The following is a 27,108-nucleotide window of genomic DNA, read 5'->3' on the forward strand; positions in this document are numbered from 1 at the left end:
AAATGAAGAAAAATAATTAGCAGAGATCTAAGGATATTTGGGGAGATAAATGAAATACAAAATAAGTAGGTTGGTCAGGAAAAACAAACCTCAGCTAACAAAAGCAAGAAGACATTAATAGCAGCATCATCAGAAAGTTGTCACCAACTAACCAGCAAGACCACATTGGGGTGAAAGACAGTAAAAAAGAGGAGGGGGCTTTTCATGCTTGTGACCAAATTTTCCAGGTACTAGATTCTACTATAATCTTAGTGCAACCCATTCTTCATGAAAATTTATTGACAACTTACTGTGCAGATATTGGGTTGAATAAAAATTCCATATGGATATGCATATAACATATGTAGAATTCATAAATTTATTAGCAATTTAACTTAATTGTTTTAGGGTGGGACAAAATTAACACATCAATGAATACCACATTTTCTAAAATAATATCATATTTGTCTAAACATTTCGAAACTTCTATCTTTCTGAAACTTGTTAACATTTCAGGATAAAATTAGTGTTGGAGAAAATTAAAGGGAAGAAAATCTTATTTTCCATAAACCTGGGAAGAAAAATAATGATAATAAAAGTTAAAATGTTGTGAATTCTGAGTATGCAGTGCCTCATAAAGCTTACTTTGAGAAATTCTGAGATAAGTTTATGGTTTTTGCTTCCATATAATATATTCCACTTACATAGTAAAAAACAAAAAAAAACCTCTTTAAATTAAAAATTTCTGTATAAAGAGATATTATTTCAGCATCATAAATGTTGAATTTCCCAAATGTCATTCACTTATTGAATAATTTTCAATAAAAAGGGCCAATTATCTAATACGGAACTCGCTTTCTTCTCAAAGTAATTTTCCATCTTATTAGTTTTATATCACAACTGATGCAGAACATGCTTCAAACACTATATATCATTTCCCAGTGTAGTTTATAAAAATGCAAACTAATAGAAATTCTTCAAATCTTGATTAATTTATAACTTATCTGAAAAACTGGAATGTATTTTCCAGTTAAACTACAGACTGTGTTCTACACAAACTCCTTGCAAATCTGGGTTGATTTGACCAAAAAAAAAAAAAAAAAAAAAAAAAGACAAAAACATTGCAATGCTCTCTTCTGAAATAAAATGTGAATATGAAGCTTGTGAATGCATCCATGAAAATCTGAGGATCTATCCAACATAACATCAAGTACACAAACTATTGCTTCAGTTTTCAAACTCTGTTAGTTAGTGACTAACAGTTGATCACTAACATGTAGCATATGTGACCCTGTGTAAGCCGTAGTCTGATCTCTCCCATGTTTTTTCATATTCTGAACATGAAGCAAATTTGACATTTATTCCATAACTCACTATTGAGAGTATAACACTCTTCACGTCTGCCTCTCTCATATGCACACACACACACACACACATCCACACACAGGTATACATATAATTAGCTAATTTTATTAAGGAATATCTCTGGGAAAAGATCCCTTTTATACAAAGCTAAAGATCAAAAACCACTCTGACTGTCAGTTGCAAAAAAAGCTTAGCAGTTTTCAGTTTATCTGGATTCATCACCACTGCTTTCTATCGAAAAACCCTTTGCCCAGATAACCATTTTCAAAATACAAACAGCAGATTCATCACACAAAACATTATTCGTCTCAAAGTACATCTGAAAGAAAATCTCCAGCACAGTCAAGGCTTGTGACTCCGGAATAACTGGATAGCTGATAGTCAGGGTTAGTGAGCAAAAAGGTTTACGATTCCTGCGTTTTTATTGGAAGTTCTCGTACCTATCACACTACTACATTGTAAAGAAAACCAGAAAAATGTGCCACATGAGTTTACCTTGATGTTTTCAAATGCTACGAAAGAATATTTTAATAAAGAGTTGAACACTGTCTAATCCATTTACGTGAATTTGTACATTCTCTACTAGAGCTAAATCTAGCATTAATTCACTGGACCTGTTTTAGATGAAGGTTAAAAACTTGTTTCAACTGTACAAAATGCAATAGTTAATTACTGAGACCCTCAAGGCACATTCCGTTTATGGGGCATTATTATTTAAACCCCATCATTAGTTTTCTAATCGTTTTCATGAGTATTTGGCCTTATCTATACGTATAAGACAGAAGAAAATTTATATATTAGCCTATCTGAATTAGATCAGGCTACAGGAAAATTCAAGAGGCATTAATGAGTTGCCAACAACTAACAGAGATGATATTAGGCCTGTTTATATTTTATCCATTGTTATTAAAATTTAGATATTACTCTAGTTCCTAACACAGCCCCATTCCAACTTTTAGGCAAATGAGTTTCATTACACTTGATCTAACAAGGAAAGAGTGTGCTCATTTGTTTTGTTCTTATTGTAGGGGAACCTGACATGATATCTGAAAAGATTTAGCCAGTTACGAAGATGATAAAAAATCTCAGATGAAAATGTCATGCCTCATCTACATTAGTAATTACATACTCTTACATACTTACTGGGGGAGCATGGGATATTCTGTTTATCCCAGCTGGGGTTTAATGAGTGGAAAGAGAACTTCATCTCTACTGCCCATCACTAACCAATCAGGTGTTCTCAGGTATTCCACCCCATTTGTGAATGTAGTATGGCTTGTTCTAGAACAGTAGGAACACCTATGAGCAAAAATGGTGTGCCTCCACACTATTCTTTACTTTCTACCTGATCAGTTGCAGTTTTATCATGTCAAATTCAAAACCAATAGTCATTCTTGCCATTGATCTTTAACAAGTTATGTGCTTCATGAATCATTAATTGAATCTAGAGAATTTTACCTTATAAAAAGTGTCACAGAGGGGAATATCACATACTGGGGCCTCTTGGCGGGGGGTGGGGGGGGGGGGTGGCAGTTTGGGGGAGGGATAGCATTAGGAGAAATACCTAATGTAGGTGACAGGTTGATGGGTGCAGCAAACCACCGTGGCATATGTATACCTATGTAACAAACCTGCACGTTCTGCACATTTACCCCAGAACTTAAAGTATAATTTAAAAAGAAATTTTTTAAAAATGTCACAGATTGCTCAGAAACCCAAATCTTCACTCTGAATTTGAAGATATATGGGCACCATGTTAGACATGGTCCATCAAGAAAAGAAATGCCTAAGTTTGAGGAAGCGAGTCCAGATTCTAAGATAAAACCACAAGTGGGAAAGAGGGGGAAGAAAATGAAAGATCGTGCTAATTCTTAATAACCCTGAGGTTATTGATTAGATCATTTTCGCTTCAGAGTCTTCAAAGTACTAAACCAAATTCATGTCTAGCATTTGATGAGCTCCCTTTTCTTCTCTGTAGCTATAGTCTATTTGTGCAAAAACTATAGCTAATGCTCTGTCTCCCTGGGAAGGCTTCACTCTAATCTGGCTAAAATTTAAATGAGGAAAGATAACAGGATTGCTGAAGATGATCATTATTATTCTCAATTTATTTCCTTTCTGCAGACCCCAATGGCAAAGCCATTGAACAGAATCACACAGCTAAACCAGTGCAGTTTTGTCTTCTTCTCTGATTGTATACATATAGAAAATAAGTATTTCTAACACATAGACTTCTATCTTCCAGCATAAAGATGTATTAGGCGCATTTACACTTTCACATGGAAGCCTGTTTCAACATGAACGGAGCCCAGGCAAGTGTCCTTGTGATCAATCGAGAGTGAAAGTTAGCAATACTTAAAAAAAAAAATAGATTTTAAAAAATATCAAAATAATTAGAAAAGAGTTTCAACTAATGACATACTTACTATTTGTATTCCATTTTGATAGTACCATGTTAGATCAGTTACTTCATTTATCACAATATATTCCATGCTACAGTTACCTCTCAGGAAAATGACATTGATGGAGTCAACTTCCTTGAGAATTAAGCTTCTGTAACTTTCATTTAAAGGTGTCTCAAGCTTTTGCTTCTTAGTATTTTATGATATGTCTTTAGTTTTTGTAATTTCACTTTGTCAAAACATCACATTTGTCATTATTCATACTGAAAGACAGGGTATTTTGAAGATAAAAATCTACCAAGGATCATCTCCCATTTGTTTTTGATATAAAGATTTATAAGACCATTTAGACCACAAAAACAAACCTTCCTAAGGACATATCTATACATCAACAAATATTAAAAATTACATTCCTAGGAAATTAGAAACAATTTAGAAAGGTGCTTAGTTGGACAGAAATTAGCTACAACCAAAATAATGATTAATATTATAAGCCTAATCATATAAAATAACAGTTAATTGCCACTTTGAAGAATAAAAGCAAATTCTGTGAATATAGAAATAAAATACTAAAAATAAACAAACAAGCTTGGGAGAGATTAGTCAAGCAAAATCCAACCCCAGATATTTGATGACAATTATCTAAATTTTTTACCTTACAATGGAGATGGTATTTCACTGGCAAAGCTTAAACCCAGTAATATTCACAAAAATGGAAGAAATTCATAATTAAAGAAAGTCATTAAGCAAAACAGAAAAATATTTTAGTATCAAATTTTAAAGTTAAGAATTTTTTTTTGTAAAATATGATGGAGAAAGACAAAACAAATTGATGGTATGAATTAACTAATACTAATGAACATTATTCTCTTAAATCTCCATCAGATACATTCTTAGTTTGAAGAAATACCAAGGCAATTTAAGATAGGGGTATTATCAAATAGTCCATATGTGATTTTCAGGAAGCAAAGCTATTCATTGCAGTACACTATGTCAATATTCTAACCATCAGAGAAGACATACAATTTACAAAAGTCTTCTGTAGTACCCAAATCACAACAAATGGAACTGCTAAACATGTCAGGTTTACAACATGTCATAACCTCAGCATTCATTCCCACTTTCTCTCTTGGCATAGGAAGCTAGCTGGCTCATAACCTAGACTTTTCGCAACCAGAAGTTCTTTATCCCTGTATAACCAAATCCTCAAGAGAACAGCAGACAGAGGGAGAAGACAATTTATTTAGAGAACTATTAGGTGAGGAAGAAAACAAGCTGCCATTTCCAATTTGAAACATAATTAGAAAGACAATAGCCTCCTGACTGATGCTCTTTGTTCGCTTTGGATATTTATGTAGGCCAGTAATTGGAGTGTATTTTCCTGTTCAATTTCACATTGTCTAGAAAAGGGTTTCTCATGATCTATGACTTTCTAGTTGGATTCAGAAGAAAACATCTTGCAGCTACTGCCCTATTGCCTTGGCCACACATCAATGCCTTCTAGACATGGTCAGTTGCTGAAACTCTTATTTTTAATTCTGCCAAACAGTTGAGTTAATAGGATTTTAAGAAGGAAAAGGTTGTTCCATGGGACTTGGGTGATTGAAGGCTTTCTACCCGTTATTGAAAAATATTGGGAAAGTTAACCACCCTTTTTTGCTGAAAGATTAACATATATAATTGATATAAATATATGTCTACAGATACATTAAAGCATTCAGTCAATAACAACATCAAATGAAAGTTAGGATTGAGGCCCATTACATTTCCGAAAAGATGCTTTTAGGAGTGGAGAGAGACAGCTTCCTCCTTTCCTTTTATAAGCAGAGAGAAGTCATTTTTTTTCTCATTTATTGAGTATGTACTTTCTGGCTACTCAGGTGGGAAAAATTTTCCATTGATTATCATTAGATTGCCCTGAGGACAAGCAGTGGGGGAAGGAGGCTTATACACTTGTTATTTACTATTAAGTAACTACTAAGCCATCCATCTCTGATCCCAAACACTCCATATGCACATTCAGAATAACATTAACAAAGATGAATATTAAAAACCCTACAAATTTATTGAGCAGCTACTGTGACATATTGATTAAGCTTCACAACAAACTTATAGTCATTATATCCCCACTCTTCATAAGCTGAAATTGGAATTCAAAACTTAAATAACACCATATTAAAAACTCAGACTGATCCTTTCATTTGTCTCCTTTTTTTATTTTACTGTGATATACTTCTCCCGGCAAATTGGTGACTTAATCCCAGTTATACCCCGATTTTGGACAAATTTCACAAGAAGAATAAGACTTCTACTTCTCTATGTCCACATCCACCTGGAACAGTGCTAGGCCTATGCTTACAATTGATTGGTTCAGCTCACTGTCATGAGCCTCAGGACAGAAAATTACCGGTAAGCAGTACTTCCAAATATTTTGTAGGTAGATTACTTCCATGGTGATTTTTAACCCTTCATGACCCATAGTCTGGACTGTGATAGAACCTTATGAAAAACAGCTATGCTATCTAATAAACCTTGATACAATCAGAAATATATTAAACCAATTCTATGTCCTCCTCTTTTCTAAGCTGCATTAAATGTCAAGATCATTTTCTAACTTTTACTCTTCAAGTATTTAAAAGCTTTGGACTTTAAACTTGATAAATATATTTATTTTCATACTTAATATTGACTATATTATTCAAAATGGGATATATTAAGCTGCAATCATAAGCAACACCCAAATCTCAGTTGCCTAATATAGTAAAATATGGTTTTTTTTCTGTACATTATATGCTCATCAGAGCCTAAGTCAGGCTCTGTTACTCATCATCCCCATTCTAAAACCCAGGTTCATAGAGCGGCTTGTATGTATAGCATTGCCAGAATCTATGGGGCAGAAAGACAAAGAATGGCAAATCTTGCACTGGTTTTTGGAGCTCACAGACCAATATGGCACACATCATCTCCACTCATGTTCCATTGTTTAAAACAAGTCACGTGGCCACACCTACTTATAAGCATGGGAGGAATGCAATCCCGCCATTTGTTCAAGTGGACCAGAAATATCTGATAAACTCTAATGACAAAATGCCTGGTTTTTGGCTACCAAATGTTGGGTTTCCTCTTCTTACTGCAGGCAAATACACTCATCCTCCCCAAAGGAAACAACCCAAGTGGTCAAAGTGTCAAAGTTTCAAACTCAATGTCCAAGATCTCTACATGATGCCTGATATTGCTTTATCAGGTACAAATGTAGCTCCTTTTGATCACTGTGAAGTAAAAAGGCAAGTCTTCTACCTTATTTTCTATATATACTGTATTCATAACCTTAACCTTTTAATCTGGTCTTTATGTTACAGGACATGAGAGAGAGACTTGACTGGACTAAGAAAGAAATGAACATGATTTAGAGATGGAAATGGTGACATATGGGCCATTGAAACCTCCCATGTTCCAGAGAAGGTGAGCATGTCTCTGGTCATATGAGGGATATGTGTATATATGTGTCATATTAAAATCCTGATTTGTTGGTGGTAGAAGTAGGCAGAAGTTTAAATGTGGATAAAAGAGTGTCAAGGGATGCTGAGATGAAATATGAGTCCCTGTGCTGGATTAACTCTTGTCAGGTTAACATCATTGCCACTCCCATTGATGGTCTTCTCTGCATTGCAGAAGAGAAGACTAGAACCACATTCCCCAGAATCCTTTTCCCTGTGTGGTTTCCTGTATAGTTAGTTTCATCACTGACAGTCACTTCTGTGAACTTCAGAAAGTAAAAGGGAAGAAAATGACGATATTCACCAGAGGCAGATTCACCCAGACACATGAGTACATGTCAGATGTGAAGTTTGAAGGAATTTCAGGGTGAACTTCTGAAAATATTCACTTAGGTGCTATAGGCAGCTTTGATAGCTGACATGGCTTCTTGTGAACCAGATATCTCAGTGCACCTGGCTACAGTAGTTATTTGGAACTTCCTAGAAGCACTTGAGTTCTGGGGCAGCTCCCAAGTAGACTCTTGAGATCCACCACTTCACTTCCGTCCTGCAGACTGAGAGTTAGTGACAGCTTCCCACCTTTCACTCTGCTGGTTTCCCACAACTGTGAATGCCTCTCATTCCATGTATTACCATGGACACATAGAGCAACTTCTATTTTTTTTTTTTTTAAACCAAGCACTACTGAACCTTGAGTAATAATGAATTATCGTAGGGAAGTTACTTGACAATAACCACAGATGACATTTTGTTGGTTTTCAAAAAAATAAATTTAAAAAAATATTTGAATATCTTTAAGAAGACTTACTAGTAATATAATAACAAAAAGGCAAACATCTATTTCTGTTCCTATTGTTATTAAATTTTCAAATTGAAGTCATTAGTACTATTGCATTGTAAGAAAAAAATGATTTAAAAAAACCCTAAAAGTTTTCATTGACTCTTTGAGTAAAAGTATAAACTCACAAGAAAGAACTGTGTAATACAAATTTTGTACTGTTTTTAATTCAGTTCCTTTGAAACGCTGCCAGAAATAATATATGCTTTGAAAAATAACTACTTGAATGTTAATATTTTCAATTTCAAATCAAAAGAAATAAAATCTGCAAGAAATGACACAAAATTCTACTTATAAGCATAAGGAATCATAGATGACAGACATGAAGAGTTTCAAATGATCCAGTATTTTTGTTTTTAATAAATGACATGTCTGAAAATCTAACAAGTATCTCCCACCCCAACAGACTATCACATCCCTATTTAGCTTCTTATTTGTCTCTGTCAGGCTGATCCATGGGTTTAGTCCCTAAGTCATCAAAATGAGACTTGACATTGATCACAGAAATTTATGATACTTTGAAAGATTGCACCTGATTAATGGCACAGCCACAATTTATGTATTCTCCTAGCCATGTTCATTCACAGTCAGTGCTGGCAGGATGTTGAAATTGTGGGAAGAATTTTAAATAAATTGGAGATTGGCATGAATCCTGGGGTCTCTATCCCTTTATGATTAAAAAAACCTCTTTATTTCTTCAGGTAGTACCAAAGGTATTTTGAGGCACATTTTGCCCAAAAGATGGCTTCTTTGTGGCAGTGTATTTGCTTACTCCTGTAGCCTCTAAGTTAACTTTAAAAATTTTAAGAAGTTATTAAACTCTGAAAAATGTTAAAACCTTGGCACTGTTTCACAGGCTAAGTCTTATCCACCAATCCCATCCATTGTCTCTTCTTGTTCTTATTGGGCTCTCTCTAACTATACTAATAGATTAAAGATCCTGAGCCTCAGTTTCCTCATGTGCAAAACAGGAGTAATTACAGTGCATCTTTCGAAGAGTTACTGTGAGATTAAATGAGATAGTCATGTGAACTACTTGGCCCAGTGCTGGGGATCAAGTAGCTATCAAATGCTACGTATTAATTTCCTCAAATAATATCCTATAATATAAACAACAAATAAAGATTAAGTAGAATAATTCAAGGACAGTAATCAAAGGTCATACAACTGTTTTCTAACTCTATCTGAATTTCGTTTTTTTGTTTGTTTGTTTTTTAGGTTCTAACTTTAGAATCCATATTATATTCATGGTTTTCTTATTGCATCAGCAACTTTGGCATTAAGTGATACCATGTACAACTCTCCTAGGTGGTCTTTTTTAACCCAACCTAACTTCTGACTAAGCTTTGCTCAGTCTGTAAACATAAGGAGAGCATCCAGGGTGGTATGGCCCTAGGCAAATAAATGCAAAAACAAAACATCTAATGGGAAACAAAGTAAAAATCAATTAAGTGAACATGAACAAAATTATTGGAAATAATGTCCACATTCCTTGAGATTCCTTTTTTATCAATATTGGTTCCCTCATTTACATGTGTCTGGTTGGTTTCCTTCCCTTAAATCATCACTTCTCCCAGCAGTCAGTAGACCTCCCAGGTATCTCACATATGGGAAATTTGAGGTCTGTGCCCACCTGTTCTCCCTGCTCCATTCCACAAACTATGAGCTCACTCTCCACAGCTGTCAATAGCTTTTGAAATTCTCTTCATGTATCCTGTCATGCTATTAAATCATTTTTCCATGTAATTTTCCTTACATAAACTACATCGTTTGGCCTGTAAAACTGCCAAAACCTCAAAGGAATGTCTTTAACAAATTTTAAAGATCTTTATTTTTTATCACATAGACACTTCTCCACGTCCTTCTAAGGTTTACCAACTTAAAAATTAAGGTGAGAATTTGCACCTGCTACTGTATCTAGCTTCCACACCTGGCATATTTACTTAAGGTATTCCTTTTTTCAAATCAGAGATTTGTGTATTTTCCACAAATAATTTGTGAACCTGTTATCTGACTTATTTTTGATGATAGAAAATGAGTTACTGGACACTGCACATAAAATATCTTACAGTTAAAAGGGAAACAGGTGGTAATTTAAGGTGGCATTTACATGGACAATATGGGCAATTAAAAGCAAAACATTTCTGATTTATGACTTAACTTAATCATCTTGGCAAAGGGCTAAAAAATGTAAACAACCGGAGATTCGACATGACCTGAGAGGTTTTCTAGACCAGAATGCTAGGGAATAGTTAATACCCCATAAACCTATGCAAAACGACTCTCCTTTTTCTACAAAGCATGTGTGTGTTCTAATTAAATAGTATTTTTTAACTCATGTAAACAAAGAGGAAAGGTCAGTTAAAAAATGTTGTTCTGCATTTTGTCAATGACTACAAATCCCATACCTAAAAATGGAGCCTGTCTAATTCAACATCATTTACTTCCCAAAAGCAGTCATCAAGGTGGGCAGGAAAACCAAAAATATATAAAGTTAGAGTCTGAACTGACTGGGGTTCTAATTCCATAGAATAAATGGTATTCTGCTTCAAACCTACAAGGCTCATTTTTCTCATCTTAAAAATGAAAATAAAGATTATTAACCAAATTAGGGTGCTCAGGAGAAAGGAAGCCCTGAGTAAATGCTCTTTTCTTTCTATCAACCTTTTCTAGCTGCTCTCCCACCATCACACCCTTCCCCCACAGCTGGTTTGTCTGTTATTCCATCCTCTGACTTCATCCTTCAGGTATTTCACTAGTGTAATCCTCAAAACAGCCCTCTGAAGTTGTTTTTTTATCTTCATTGTCAAGGGGTTGGGGAATGGAGGTGTAAAGAAGCATATCAGTCAGGAAAACAAATACCACTCTAGGTATTTCAAACAGAGAGAATTTAAACTCAAGAAATGTCCACACAGGTAATGGAAAAGGAGAAATAGCTAAGGGGTATCTGAGGGAGCCCAAGTTTTAGCAAAAGCAAAAAACTACCCCTAACTTTCCTAGGCATGGAGGTAAACTGAAAGGAAACCCAAAGCCAGGGTCATCCTGTGGATGTGACCTCAGGTATCCATTCAGGGAGAGCTGAGGCCACCAGAACATGTAGCCACTGCTGAAAGTGCTGCTGAAGTTGGAACAGGAGCAATTAATTTACCTTCCCAGCAAGAAGAAGGCTCAGAATTGGAATCCACATACTTACTATAGCTCTTTCTTTCTGAAACGGATATAATTTTACATGTGAGAAGGCTTACAAATCATAAATCCCAATATAAATTTAAAACCTTATAATACAGCATTAGGATATGAAGAACTCTGGAACACCCTTCAAATAAGAGATCATAAAGAATTCTTGGCCCCAGAACTTGCTTGACAGTTTCCTTGAGTGATTTCATACATTCTAATGGCTTTGGGTCAAAAGCAGGGCTTCAATAAAGGTTTATTGAATGAAAGGGTGTCCAGGGGAATTTTACCATAGTTTTAATTATGACATCTTTTAGCCCACTAGATTTGATCATAAACTTCAAATTCAAAACAGAAAATCAGAAGACTAGAAGAAACAGCGTGGGATCACAGTTTGGATAGATCTTTTTTGCTTTTTCATCTTATTTCTATAGTTGAATTAAACTTTCGGAAAAAAAATATATAAAGCAGAGGTATTTGAAGCAATGAATAATAAGATTGGACTTCTGAAGTGTGGTTCACACCCACCTCATTTCCTAAGCCATAATCCTGGTATAATGTGTAAAGGGATTTGCAATGAAAGATAGTAAATCCAATGTGTATCAATTATTCATACATTCCAATTGGCAGTGAACCCAGCAAATGTATTCAATGAGTGGTCTCTATTCCCACAAATGTAGAAAGTGCATAATGGATGGAAAAATAAAGAATTTACTCTTCAATACTCGCTTACAACAGCTCAGTAAAAGAATGCTTATATATAGATAAAATTTTCAAAGTATTTGTTGAAACCACTGACCAAACTACCCAAAACTACAGCTGAACTTCTGCCAGCTATGAAAGGGCTGTGCTTGAACTCCATTTCACAGTTTCTGGTTTTCACAGCCTTTAGGCGAACACAATTCAAACCCGTTACTATGCTTGAAAAGATCCGTTTCAGAAACTGTTACACAAACAGAGAAGCTAGCACACATTATCCTAAAATGCTGCTGTGTTTAACGCGAAGAAAAAAAAAAAAAAGCTCTCTGATGTTTAAAGTTCTACGTGATGCACCATTAAAATTTGCATATGAAAAATTTCAAAGCTTTAGCATTTAGAGGCTTTGAAACCCCTTTAAGTTTTAATATTTTCAAGGACCTGAAGTTTGACCAACTTCTTTCATTTTCCAAACTAATCTGTGAATAGGAAAGAATATTTTGTACTCTATGCTTTGTAAATGATAAAAGCAACTGCATTTTGAATTGAAGGTAAGTATTTGTTTCACTGAAATGTGAAAAATCATAAACAAAACTAGAAAAAGTAAATGGTCCCTTTTACTTACAAACACAAGTCACCAAGAGCTATCTTATCTATAATTATTTGCATTGTGACAGCAAAATCTCGATAAAGTAAGTTCCTTCCATTGGAAATATATATACAACTTTCTTAACAATAATTAGAATGGAACATTATTTTTGACATTAGGAAATTCTAGATCTAAATATATAATAAATCCAACCTTGAAGCAAACTTTTAAGATTCAATGAACTGTCAAAATTAATAGAAAACTCCTTGTATTCAGATCAGTACAAAGAAAAAAATAGTTGATTGAGTTAGACATAATACACACTAGGGGCCTAGAAAAAGTTGAATGAAACAAAATTAGCTCCTTCCTTGTCAAATAAGACAATACCAAAAAGCAAAGAAAACACAAAGAATATGATCACTGCAACACAAATTAACAAGTATCACCCAGTTTGGGCTTTTAATTAGTAGAAAACCTAGACTTTTCCCAAGTCAGACTGCAGTTCTAAAAGGGAGTTTGGTGAGATGGTTTTACTTAGATGAGATTATTTCTAGCAGTGCTTGCTCTTGTGGTACTATGACTGTTTTAGGATTTGAATCCCCTCCCTTTTGCATGGCCAACTTCAGTCTTACCCAGTAAGATAAGCTCCACTGTTACTTCTGGTAGATGGTATTACCTGATGCCTCTTCCAGGTAGGGTTGTGTCACCTCTTCTTTCTAATTTTACTATCTCTGGTGTGTTACTATTCTCTTTATTCATATGTATCTCCTCTCCCATCATACAGTAAATTCATAAGAAGCAGAAACCACTTTTGTTTTTGTTTTATTGAGATGGAGTCTCGCTCTGTCAGCCAGGCTGGAGTGTAGTGGTAGGATCTCGGCTCATTGCAACCTCCACCTCCTGGGTTCAAGCCATTCTCCTGCCTCAGCCTCCTGAGTAGCTGGGACTACAGGCGCCCGCCACTGCGCCTGGCTAGTTTTGTTTGTGTGTGTGTTTTTTTTTTTAGTACAGATTGGGTTTCACCACGTTAACCAGGATGGTCTCGATCTCCTGACTTCATGATCTGCCTTCCTTTGGCCTCCCATAGTGCTAGGATTGCAGGCGTGAGCCAACGCGCCCTTCCTCAGAAACCACTTTCATAACCTCAATACCTAACAGAAACTGGCACATGGGTGGGTAGTGAATAAATATTTGTTAGTTAACCACGTGAAAATTTTCTTTATACAAGTTGAAATTGGTAAAGAATGGACCTTTGCATTTTGCCAAACTGTTCTACAATAATCTTTTGTCAATAAATTTTATTTTATTTCAGCCCAAATTTTAAAATAGTGGTTGTTTATGTTAGGAGAAACAGCCTCTCAGTTCTTTAAATGATGAAACCAAACTTTGTCAGCTGCTAAATTTTAAATAACTGAGCAGACTACATCAAATTTTAATGGAAAATTATGTTTTAAGTATTGTAAAAAAAAAAAAAAAAAACCCAAATCTATCATAAAGTTGACCTATCCTCCCTAATAATGAAAAGCAAAGAAAAGGGGAGAGAGACTTCATTCATTTCTTAGAAAATACTACGCTCATATTTTAGATTTTACATTGGTTAGTCAATTCTAAAGTTTGAAAATCTATCCTTGAAGTTACAGGGTTCTCAGTCTTTGAGGGGACCTGATGAGATGACTTTTTTGAGGAATGTTGTTTGGCTACTACTCAGGATACTAATGCTTTGTTTGTTCAATTCCTTGCAACTCCATCATCGGTAATGTATCATCACAATGTCACCTTGCCTGTCAGACTCAACGAAGGAGGGATGCACATGGGCACTTAACTGCTTTCTGCCTGGCTGGAATTGGCAGCTATTATTAAGAGTTAGTAGCACAATGGGGTAGGAGAGAGATGTCTTAGCTTTGGCATATATGGTGTACATGAACAAAGAACTTTGATCTTCCAACCTGCCAAGCTGACATCTTGCACAGGCATAATGTTCCCTCAAAATTTAAATACAAAACCAAAAAACTCTTCCATCTGGGATTACAGTCATATAATTTCTATATATTGCTGGCTTCAAAGGACTGAATTCTTTACAATACTATTTCAGTCATTTTAAAAATAAAAAAGATGAAGTCTTGGAATGGTTGACCCACATAGCAGCTCAGCTGGACAATGATAATGCTTCTGAATTTTAACTAGAAAGTATCCATGCTGTGCAAAGCCGCAAACTTTCCATTCAGAATATAAGAAAAAGTGAATACTCCTAGTGAGATATTTAGCTAGTTATAGACAGCTGAATACTAGCTAGTAGTTTTTATACTTACTTTGTTTGTTTAAGGCTTTATTTGAAACACAGAATTTGTAATCCTAATTTTTCAGACTGTGTGAGAAATGTTCACACTTGCTCACTGGGTTAAAAAGGATGGATAGCTTAGAGAAAAAGAAGAAAAAAAGAAAACTTGGCTGGGCGCAGTGATTCATGCCTGTAATCCCAGCACTTTGGGAGGCCAAGGCAGGCAGATCACGGGGTCAGGAAATTGAGACCATCCTGGCCAACATGGTGAAACCCTGTCTCTACTAAAAATACAAAACAATTAGCCGGGCGTGGCGGCACGCATCTGTAGTTGCAGCTACTCAGGAGTCTGAGGCAGGAGAATCTCTTGAATCTGGGAGGCAGAGGTTGCAGTGAGCTGAGATCACGCCATTGCACTCCAGCCTGGGTGACAGAGCGAGTCTCAAAAAAAAAAGAAAGAAAGAAAACCCATCCACCCATCCTCACATCCGAAAAACTCAGCGACCTTGTCCTGGTAATGATGGAAGTTGTCATTTGTTCACATGTGTGTAACATGTGTCTATATAGATAAGTAAATACCATTAGTCAATATAAAACTAATTTCATGACTCATCTCTTCAGGCAACCTTGCAAATTAAATGGTTCACATATGAAGCAGCACAGCTGTAGAAGGAAAATAAGGAAGAGAGTATAACTTTGGAAAATTCCCAGGACTAGCAGTCTAAAGGTCATGGTTCTAGTCCCAGATTGGCTAGTAATTAATTGGATTTTGGTCTTAGATAAAATACAGACTTCTAGATCTATTTCTTCACATAAAATGAGAATAATCACCACAGTCCTGATCTAATATACTAAGATTTAGTGTCATAAAGTGTGGTTCCAAGAGCCAGTTATTGTGAAGGTAGGTAGAAGTGCTTTAGAGTAAATATACTTGCCTAAGTATAAACTCTTGACTTTTTGCTACTGTCTTACTAGACAGACAAGTCATTCAGAAATCTATAGATCAGCAAAATAGGTATAACATTTTCTATTTCATGTTTGTTTTCTAAGTTTAAATGAGAGAATGAGTATCAAAAAGTATAGCACGTGCCTCCATAGGAAGAGTTCAGTAAATCTCAGCAGCTAATTATAGGAATAATATGGTGGGAAAAGGCAGCAGCAGTACTTCAAAGTCAGTTGCCTTCAGGGGAGAAAATGACTGCAAGGTTAACAAAACTTAGCCAGAACCTGATTGAAAATAGAGATGTGATTCAAAATGGCAGATGGCAACCCCAAGTAAGATGATTTAGCAATAGAATCATAGATAGAGAGGAGCCATTGAGAACACATAAGCAATGACAGCTCTATGAATGAAGACCTAGTGTCAGATGAATGTGAGTATAGGTCCATTGAGTGAATACATTCCTATGAAAGGAATTGACATGTCAAGTTTTGAGCCCTAATGATATTAAATATTCAAAAAGTTGTTAAAACCCCTTCTTGTTCTGATTCCAAAATAACCTAACAATTATATAATCATTTTTATTTTTATATATTCATCTGTATAGAGAAAATGTAATGATCAGGCTAACATGAGAATTCATTCATTCTGCCTGACACAGCTCTCATTGGGAGTTAACAATCTAATGTTCTCAGTTTCTATTCCAGCCCCTGTGAGCTGTGACTGCAAGAGTCAGCACCTAAATTAGACCAACACTATAACATAAAAAAGGTAGAGGGGGTTTATGAGACATAAAGTCAGACTCTGAGCTATGTACCTTTATTTAAACACTGCTTTTAAAATATTCTAAGTATCTGACCTCTTTTTTTGACACCAAAACCTTTTTAAATGCTATTCTTTTGATTTTCCAATACAATTCAAACATTATACAATTCATTAGTTTATTAACAAATTGCCACTATAATATATAGATATAGGTATAGTAAATCTGAGTTCTAGATTACCTCTCAATTTAGCAAAAATAAATCAATATACTACCCAATACTAAATGCTAGTGATAAAACAACAACTCTACATTATTTAGACAATGATGCAGGAACTCTAAGATAATACTAATACTTCAGAAAGAGATTTATTTCATGTTTGGCAAGAACCTTACTGATAGAAAATAGGCAGTAGAAATTCACAGTCTATGTAAATATAATTATGCAAAAAATTAAAGAAAGCATGTATTTAAAAATGACTGAATTCAAGTTCAAAACATGGTGAACTGAAATGATGCAGACTTCTACCTCATTCCAAACACTTACAAATGCTGACTAAGACATTTGTCTTAGTCATTAATTGACTATGACAATTAAACAAAAGTAAAGAAAATACTTGGCTAACCTTGAAAGACAGAAAAAAATGACCAAGTCTCAGGAACTTGAAGTCAGAAGAACAAAACACATGAGGCAACACTTCAGAATGAGATCGAAAACGAGAGATGAGGGAAATATGAGATCTAAAATGAGCCCAACATGTCAAGATCAGGATAGTATTTCACAGGCAGGGGAAGAGGACGTGTTCAGGGTTGGAACTGTAATCGCTGAATGAGATTTGAACCCTGGGAAATCTTCCTACTTGGTGAAAATTGACTTAGAGAAGTTGTACCCTCAGGCCCAGAAAAGTCTCAAGAAACAATTATGTTTCTGTGTCTGACTAGGATTCTGTATTTCTTTTAAAGTCTCTGCAGAAAATGAAATCCCAAGACTGTCTTCTGCATGTATACATTTCAAATTTACACTGTATGAATGGTGCAGAGATCCCCAAAAAATTTACCTAAAGACTGATACCAGACCAAGTAAGCCTCTGAAGGCACTGGCAGTTGTAAACCAAAATTACTCTGAAATCCCGTTTTCATAATCTCACGCTCATAGAACACACGCAAAGAAAAGAGAACAACAAAAATTAAAGAAATTCCTAAAAAATATTTCCATGATGAAGAGAGGAGATACATCAAACAGAAGAACTTGTAACAAAAACCTTGTGAAATAAAGCAATCTAGTGTGTGAAAAATAGGTTTTTAAAAAATTATTTAAAGTACAGAAGAAGTAATAGAATCCTATAAGCTAAAAGACACCAAGAAAAAGAATAGAAAGGATTTAAAGGGAAATCAAATTAACTTAAAGACATTAGAGATATGATTATTAATATCAATAAGTTTTTTGTAACAATTTAACATCAAATAAAGCTGGACTCAAAAGGAATATATAAGCTGGAAGCTGGGTATGACTACATTATTGAGGAAGCAAAAGAGAGACATGAATGTAGACAACACAACGGAACAACCACCTAGGCTAAAATGAGTGGAACGACTTAAGTTCAACAAAGGTTGATAAAAGAGGAAAGAGTTAATTGGGGATAGAAAAAAATCAAAGAAATAATAGGTGAAATTTTTCCAGAATTAGTGAAAGGCATAAACTATTGGATTAAATAAGCAAAATAAATATTGAACTCAATAAATAAATATAGATCCAAACCTGCATATATTATGGAGAAAATGCAGGATCTAAAAAAAAGAGAAAAGTTTTACAAATGATAAATTTTTAAAGAGCAAAAAGACTTGGTTGTTTACAAAGGAATCAAAATTGCTAACAGTTTACTTCTTGGCAAAAATGTAAGAAGACAACCAAATAAAATAATATCTTCAAAAAGCTGAGATAAAAATAACAGCCTAAAATTCTAAAGTTCCAGTGAAACAGTTTCAAATATTAATACAAATGAAAGCATTTAAGAGATAATTTACCACTCAGATTCTGATTGAAAGGCCAATTAATAGATGTTCTTGATAAAAAATAAATTAAATAAAAAACAAACCTATAAGAAGGAATAAGGAAAGAAATTGCTTATAAAATTCTACATAAAATGTTTAGAATTTTAGAAGAATTTATGAACTTGGGTATTTACACAGACTGTCTTTTTGATAAAAATAAAACTTTTAGGTAAATTGTCTAAATATTTTTTGAATCACAATTATCAATTAAAGGAAATTAAAATTACAACTAAAATTCTAGACAACAATTTGAGAGTGATTAATTGCAGTAACAATTTAGGTTCTGTTGAATTTTTTAGACTAAGTAGGGATAAACTGGATTATTAGGGATTATTAAGATTACATTATTAAGACAATTGGGCATGTTAAAATTTTAACACCAACTACTAATATAATGAAAATTGAATGAGCTCCAAACAAGAAAACTGTGGAAAAAGTGAAATAAATTAATCATTAACAATTCGATAGAAGGGAGAGAGTTAGAAAAAACAGGCAAGAAAAATATATTGTATGAAGCAAGCCCAAGAAGTAAGGCCAAGTATAACAAAAACCATAGCAAATTTTATTATATTCAAACCATTAATTGAAGGACAGAGTCTCGAATTAAAAACAATAGAAAATCAATTGGAATTTGGCTATAAAATCAGTAAGAATAGACTAGGCCAAGCTGTGATAACAAACTATAATCTCAGTGGTTTCGAGAAACTCATAGTTGATTTTCATTCCCATGCTCCTGAATTCATGCTCACAAAAAGCACCCTCAATTAATAAATTTTTTTTTTCTTATACATCGAGTTTTAGATTATGGAGAAAAATATAAAATTACAACTCATTTTATAATACTACAAATATTTTGGTATTAAAACTGGACAATGACAGAGTCAGAAAGCCAAATTATGGGGTAATTAAACTTAAAAGAACATATCCAAAAGTACTAATTAAATGAATCAAAGGAATCAAATCATGAAACATCTTTTATGATTGAGTACAGTCAGTAATAAAGGATGTTTTAATTTTAGAAAATCTATTAATGTAATCTGCTTTAAGCTATCATTATGATCATATAATTATCTCCACAGAGAAAAGCATTTTATAAAATTCAACTCTTAATTTTGATTCAAAATTGATAGCCAACTAGTAATACTAGTGAATTTTCCTAGATACATTACCAAAACTTCTAGTGAATAGTATACTGTGTTAAAATTTTAGATCTATTCCTTTTAAATCAGGAACAGAGAAAGCATGCATATCGCTACTTCTATTAAACATTGTATTGACTACATTAAGTAAACAAGATAAAAAAGCTTAAGAAATTTAAAAAATGAAAACAGTAAGAAAAATTGCCACTAATAGCAGATAATATGAAGGTGTACTTAGAAAATTCAAAAGAATCTCCTGACAAAACTTAGATCTAATGAGAGAATTCAGTGAGCTTCCTAGGTACAAGATACATATAAACACATGAAAACTTTTCTTATTCATCAGAAAATATATTGTTAAAAGGTAATTGTTCATTAGAATATCAAAAAATGTATAATTACCTAAGAGTAGATTAAACAAGATAAGTTTTTGGAGAAAAATAATAATTTTTAAATTAAAAGACAAACAAGATCTGGAAAAACAAGATAAGTTTCTGGAAAAAAAGTACTATGTTCACAAATGGGAAGAGTCAGTATTATAAATCTGGTCATTCTCCCTAAATTAATTTAATTTTAGTTAAATACCAATTGATCAGTTAACTTTTTTGAAGAATTTGAAAATTTGATTCTAAAATTAATGTGAAGAAAAATGGGCAAGTAGAAATCAAGAAGAGTTGAAAGAATGATAATAAAAGGAAAACACAATGGATATCATATTAAGCAGCTGTATATAGATAATCAAAATACATGTGTATATTTTAATTAAATTTAATTAAATATGTCACATTTTAGATTTAGTTAAATATGTTTATGTTTACTCTATATAGTTTACATATAAACAGTAAATTTAATTGAATTTTTTAGTATATATTCTATATATATACTAAATATATAGAGTTTATATAAACAGTAAATTTAATTGAATTTTTAGTAACTAAATTGTTTAAAAATGGCAGAGAAGCAATGGAATAATTAAGACTTGGCATAGGGAAAAAAAAACACAAAAAGGCAAGTTAGCAGACAACCACCCCACAACCACAACAGTGAATATATGACAGCAAAAGCATTACAGATCCATTGGAAACCGAGTGCTGTTTGCATTAGGCTGGATTCAATTAGGAACTAGAAAATACACAAAAATTGAAACATGGGAAATTTGATATACTTATTGTTTTGATAGAAGAGTGACTATAAAAATATAAAATGATCCCTACAGAGTACCGTGGAGCTGAGGAAGGGTATCCAAGGAAGGAAAAACTTGGAATGTGAGTTCTTCTCCCAAAAGGCCGGAGCTGAAAGGTGTGGCTGTAGCCTCCCCATGTCAAAGAAGCCTCTGGGTCACCTGGGCCAGAACAGGCCTGGCATATGCATTACCTTCATCTAAATGGTTCTGGAAAGATGGCTACTGGGCCCAGGCCACGGCTGAGCAGTTGCCGAGAGCCTGAGCACTCTAGGCGAGCCACATTACTGAACAACCACACAGCAGGAGCAAGAAGTGGCAGATGGAAACACACTAGAACTCAGAAGAGAAGTCCCCATCTTACTGGAATGTTCCTCAGACACCCTCTCCTGACAAAGCTGAACATAGTGCCCATTAGAAAGAAATTCAACACAATCCCCATCAAAATACCACCATCATTCTTCACAGAATTAGAAAAACCAATTCTAAAATTCATATGGAACCAAAAAAAAAGCCCGCATAGCCAAAGCAAAACTAAGCAAAAAGAACAAATTTGGAGGTTTCAGACCACCTGATTTCAAACTATACTATGAAGCCATAGTCACCGAAACAGCATGGTACTAACTGGAATAGAAATAGGCATATAGACCAGTGGAACAGAATAGAGAACCCAGAAATAAACCCAAATACTTAACAGCCAACTGATCTTTAACAAAGCAAACAAAAACAAAGTGGGGAAAGGACACCCTTTTCAACAAATGGTCTTGGGATAATTGGTTAGCCACATCTAAGAGAATGAAATTGGATTCTCATCTCTCACGTTATATAAAAATCAACTCAAGAAGGATTAAGGACTTAAACCTAAGACCTGAAACCATAAAAATTCTAGAAGATAACATTGGAAAAACCCTTCTAGAAATTGGATTTGGCAAAGATTTCATGATCAAGAACCCAAAAGCAAATGCAATAAAATCAACGATAAATGGCTGGGACCTAATTAAACTAACGAGCTTTTGCAAAAGGAATAATCAACAGAGTAAACAGACAATCCACAGCACAGAGTGGGAGAAAATCTTCACAATCTATACAGCTGACAAAGGACTAATATCCAGAATCTACAATGAACTCAAACAAATCAGTAAAAAAAAAAAAAAAAAAAAAAAAAAAAATCCCATCAAAAAGTGAGCTAAGGACATGAATAGACAATTTTCAAAGATATAAAAATGGCCAACAAATATACGAAGAAATGCTCAACATCACTAATTATCAGGTAAATGCAAATCAAAACCATAACGCAATACCACCTTACTCCTGCAAGAATGGCCATAATCAATCAATCAATCAATAAAAACAGTAGATATTGGCGTGGATGAGGTGAACAGGGAACACCACTGCATTGCTGGTGGGCATGTAAACTAGTATAGCCACTATGCAGAACACTGTGGAGATTCCTTAAAGAACTAAAAGTAGAACTACCATTTGATCCAGCAATCTCACTACTAGGTATCTACTGAGAGGAAAATAAGTCATTATTTTAAAAAGATACTTGCACATGCATGTTTATAGTGGCACAACTCACCATAGCAGAATTGCGGAACCAACCCAAATGCCCATCAATCAATGAGTGGATAAAGACACTGTGGTGTATGTGTGTGTGTGTGTGTGTATGTATGTGTGTGTGTATATATATATGATGGAATACTATGCAGCCATAAAAAGGAATGAATTAACAGCATTTGCAGTTACCTGGATGAGATTGGAGACTATTATTCTAAGTGAAGTAATTCAGGAATGGAAAACCAAATCTCATATGTTCTCACTGGTATGTGGGAGCTAAGCTATGAGGATGCAAATGTATAAGAATGATACAATGAACTTTTGGAACTTGGGGGAAGAGTGGGAGGGGGGTGAGGCATAAAAGTCTACAATATGGTGCAGCATATACTGCTCGGGTGATGGGTGCACCAAAATCTCACAAATCACCACTAAAGAACTTACTCATGTAACCAAGTACCACCTGTACCTCAATAGCTTATGGAAAAACTAAATATAAATAAATTTTAAGAAAAAGAAGAAATGTTGAAGATTCCAGTGTATTATAACAGAGGAGATTTTCAAGTATGATTTGGGGGCCAAGTGGCAACAAACTGATCACTGATAAATATTGAATTTTCACAATTTGAAATAAGTCACATGTATGTATAATATTAAATATTTGAAAACCAAATTCAATATTCAGAAACTGACTACTCAAGTAGAAGAACAATAGAACATGATAAACCTTTCAATTAATTCCAGGTGGTTTAAACACTTAAATTTTTGTGAAAAACTTTACAATTTTAGAAGAAACTATAAACTTGTTATTAAATCTAGGGAAATATTTTCAAAGACCTATACATAACACAAAATTAAGATTTTGATATATTTGGATATATTTAACTAAAACCAGACAACCATTTTTTCAGAGTTGGCATCCCTAGGGACTACTTTTAATCCCTAGGGATTCAACCTGCAATATCCACCTGCAAATTAGCAACATCACACACACACAAACCCACAAATATTATTTAGCAACATAAAGCCTGCTAGGAAAAAATTTTAATGCTTACCTTGAAAAAAATATGTAAGTTAATAAAAGGGCCCATGTAGTATACAAAGGGTGGAAAGAAGGCTAAGCTATGGCTGGATAATTGTGAATAGCTACTATATATGTTAATATTTTTCCTAACCTAATGTTTGTGTACTTAAATATACTCATTAATAGATTTTGGCAAGATAAAAGGGAGATTAAAAACACTATTGGCCTAGGGAATAGAAGAATAAATGTAAGCACATTAAACAAGACTGCTTTGCCATATTAAGAAAGAATCTGATAGTTAAATTAACTACTTTTTATTGAGAACTTTAGTTGGTTAATTAATTTTGAATAGTATAGAAGGCATGTTTATTGTATTTTTTTGTTTGTTTATCCCTAAGGTCCTTATGAGAGAATGTTAAAGAACTATACCTAGAAATTATTTTGAAACTTCATTTAATTCATCTTCCTGTTCAAATGTAACTAAATCATCTTTTCAGATGAAAAAAAAAGGTCTATAAAGGACTTCAATGCCATTGGCCTTCATATGACATCTAATTCCACATTTTCCAAGATGCATCAGATATAAATTGATAGAATCAATGGCTTAATTTCTCTCTATGGAAATCTTCCTTGAATTTTGGAAGGTAATTAAGAATAATCTGAAAAGTTTTTTATTTTTGCTTTCATCTGGGTACACTGTGGGTACTAGGACTGGCTGGTGGTAGCAGCATTCTATTGAGATTTAGAGTTGTAATAGTCATAGAACAGCCTAGCAGTGGGGTCTGGTGCCTCTGCTCAGAATGCACAGGAGCCTGGAGTCCTTCCAAATCAAATCCACATTCCATCTCTGACTGACTGGAGATGCATGTTGAACATCACAAAGGCAAAAGACGAATGAGTAAACAAGTGGCCTTTGCTGATTAGAATTAGTATGCTTCATCGTTATGGTTCTTGATTATAGGTCAGTGGTGGAAAAAACACAAGTATCTTTATCTCTTACTGCAGCCAGTTTGATGGCACAGCGGGGAGTGAGGAAGACTCGGTAGACAAACCTGACTGGAATACAAGTAGGCATTGCAGATGGTGAGCTCAGAACTGACTCTGTTGTAGTAAGCTACTCCCAACTTAGTAATGCATCTTGCTGGCAGTGTCTCTCCAAGAGCCTTCCCTTCTGCTGTCAGGAGCACAAGGGGCATGCAGAGAAGTAGAGAGCTGAGCATTGCATGCTACTGAGCAGCTGAGTTCAGTGGTGCAGAGGAGGGACAGGAGGCACCCATAAGGGAGGAAATGAATAGGGCTGTTTTACTTGCTAAAAAGACTCACCTTTTGTCTCCTCCTGAGCTGACATCCTTTTCTTGCTACTCCACCAATGTATTCTCTTTATAAAGTCATTTTTATTACAGTTAATATTAGAGTTGTACTTGCATTTATGAGGTCTAAAGAGCTCTTGGGAAATAAAACATGACTATCCAATCTGGAAGAACTTCATATTATCCATTCATTTCTTCTGTTCTTACTTGTATTCCCATTATACATGTGATTCCAACTCATAGCTTAAATCAGTTAAGAATCTGTGATGGTTAATTTTATGTGTCAGTTTGGCTGGAGACATTTCTCAGATATTTAGTCAAACATGCTTCTAGATGTTTGTGTGAGGGTGTTTTTTGGATGAGATTAACATTTAACTCTGTGGCCTTTGAATGGAGCAGACTGCCCTCCATAAAGTAAATGGGCCTCTTCCAATCAGTTGGAGGCCTTATGAGAATGCAGACTGCCCTGTCAGCAGACTACTTTTAAACTCAAAAGTCAACTGTTCCCTGGATCTCCAGGCTGCCAGTCTACTCTGAAGATTTGGAATTTTCCAGGCCTCCAGGCACGTGAGACAATTCCTTAAGATAAATCTCTCTCTCTGTCACACATACACCCACATAGAATACAAAGTCAGGCTCAATTACCTTGAAATCAAATGTTTTCTGTCACCAATATCCTCTCGTATAGGATATATATGTGCATATGGTTCTATATAGAAATCCTGGTTCTGTGGCCCAGCATTCCTGCATGATGCCAGTAGATAGTACCTGAACAGGTACAAAGATGAGCATCAGTTGTTATCTTTAAAGTAATTATGTTGGTGACTTTTAAAAGTCTATTTTCTCTTTCAGTTAAAAAAGTAGTTCAAAAGGGAACTAGTAAAACATCTCTCTGCATTAAGCTCAGCTTCATTTACTTATTTAAGCTCCTAATCTTTCCAAGTTTTAAAAAATTATCTGGTTATATTTAATATGAAGGAACTATTTTTTATTAACATCAACATCTGTAAATTTCTCTAAGTCAACATTTCCTCTGCATTTGGGCAGTTTCTATTTATCAATGTGATAGGTGGTCCATTTTCAAATCAGCTGGTTTCTCCATAGTTGTCATAGTATCATAAAATTAATGTCATATATTATATTCTAAAGTAACCTGGCTGATTAATTCAAGGTGATTCCAGGCTCCCAAAATAATTAATCAACACAGGGATTTATGCCCATGTCCTTCTACATGAATTGATGGCTGTGCAATAAAGTAGTTCTAGTAGTAATCATTACTAAGAAATTATATACAATGATAAGTAACAAAATCTCATATTTCCCCAATTTTCAGTTCTAAAAAATCTTTGACTTCTTTTATTGTATTTAAATGCCAGCCTTTAGTAATATAAGTGGTAGTAGTGAGAATTACTGCTAATTCTCAAGACTCTTCTGCTCAAAAAAAGTCCTCACTGCCCCAACCAAAGAAATAAGAATATTGCTCTCAGCCTTGGGCATTGTGATGGTAATTGTATGTATCAACATGCCTAGGTTCTATGGTGCTCAGTTATTTGGTTAAACACTAGTCTAGATACTGCAGTGAAGGCATTTGTGGATGTAAGTTAACATTTACAGTCAGTTAACTTTAAGTAAGGCAAATTATCCTCCATAATTTGGGTGGGCCTCATCCAATCAGTTGAAGGCTATAAGAGCAAAGACTGAGGTTTCTCAAAGAAGGATTTCTGCCACAAGACTGCAACATGGGAATCTCACCTGAATTTCAAGTCTGCTGGCCTGCCCTGCTGATTTTGGATTCAAGATTACAACCTCACTCTTACTTGAATTTTCAGCCTGCTAGTCTGGCCAAAGAATTTCAGATTTGTCAGCCTCCACAACTCCTTAGAATAAGCCAATTCCTTAAAATAAGTCACTTTCTAAATCTCATATATATGTGTGTGTGTGAGTGTGTGTATGTGTGTGTGCATATATGTATCTCTAATATATATCACCTATTGATTCTCTTTCTCTGGTATGTACAATATAATGTATATCAGAAAATCTAATATCCAACCTTTACATTAGCTTTTAATTTGGAAGACTATGTAAGCATTTATTTTCTTTATCATGTTTTAACCAATAGCTTTGGAGTGTATACTCTTTTCACTTATTCTCATAATTGGCACAGGACTGAAATATATTAAATATTTTTTGGTCTGTTCTTTCAGCAATTAGTGCCCTATTATTAGGAGATCCCCCTATTTTTATTGATTTATTCCAAAAGAAGAGTGGTTCCAATTTATAGTTAAACTGCCCTTTGAAGGTATCTGAAGGGCAATCACTAGGACTCGT

General features: G+C 34.4%; 1 long non-coding RNA gene across 3 annotated transcripts in view; it reads left to right on the forward strand.

Annotated features, from left to right (window-relative positions):
* The window catches only part of LOC108581276, a 42,262-nt gene that overhangs the window by 7,899 nt on the left and 7,255 nt on the right, over positions 1-27,108 (forward strand). For 2 of the 3 annotated variants that reach the window (XR_004176508.1, XR_001893237.3), the window contains exon 3: positions 7,106-7,208. This is a non-coding gene — a long non-coding RNA (uncharacterized LOC108581276). Of the gene's footprint in view, positions 1-7,105; positions 7,209-23,967; positions 25,706-27,108 lie in introns of those variants that run through there. The other variant, XR_004176507.1, reaches the window with a different exon arrangement.

Source organism: Papio anubis, chromosome 10 (genome assembly GCF_008728515.1).
Source record: "Papio anubis isolate 15944 chromosome 10, Panubis1.0, whole genome shotgun sequence".
Lineage (NCBI taxonomy): Eukaryota > Metazoa > Chordata > Mammalia > Primates > Cercopithecidae > Papio > Papio anubis.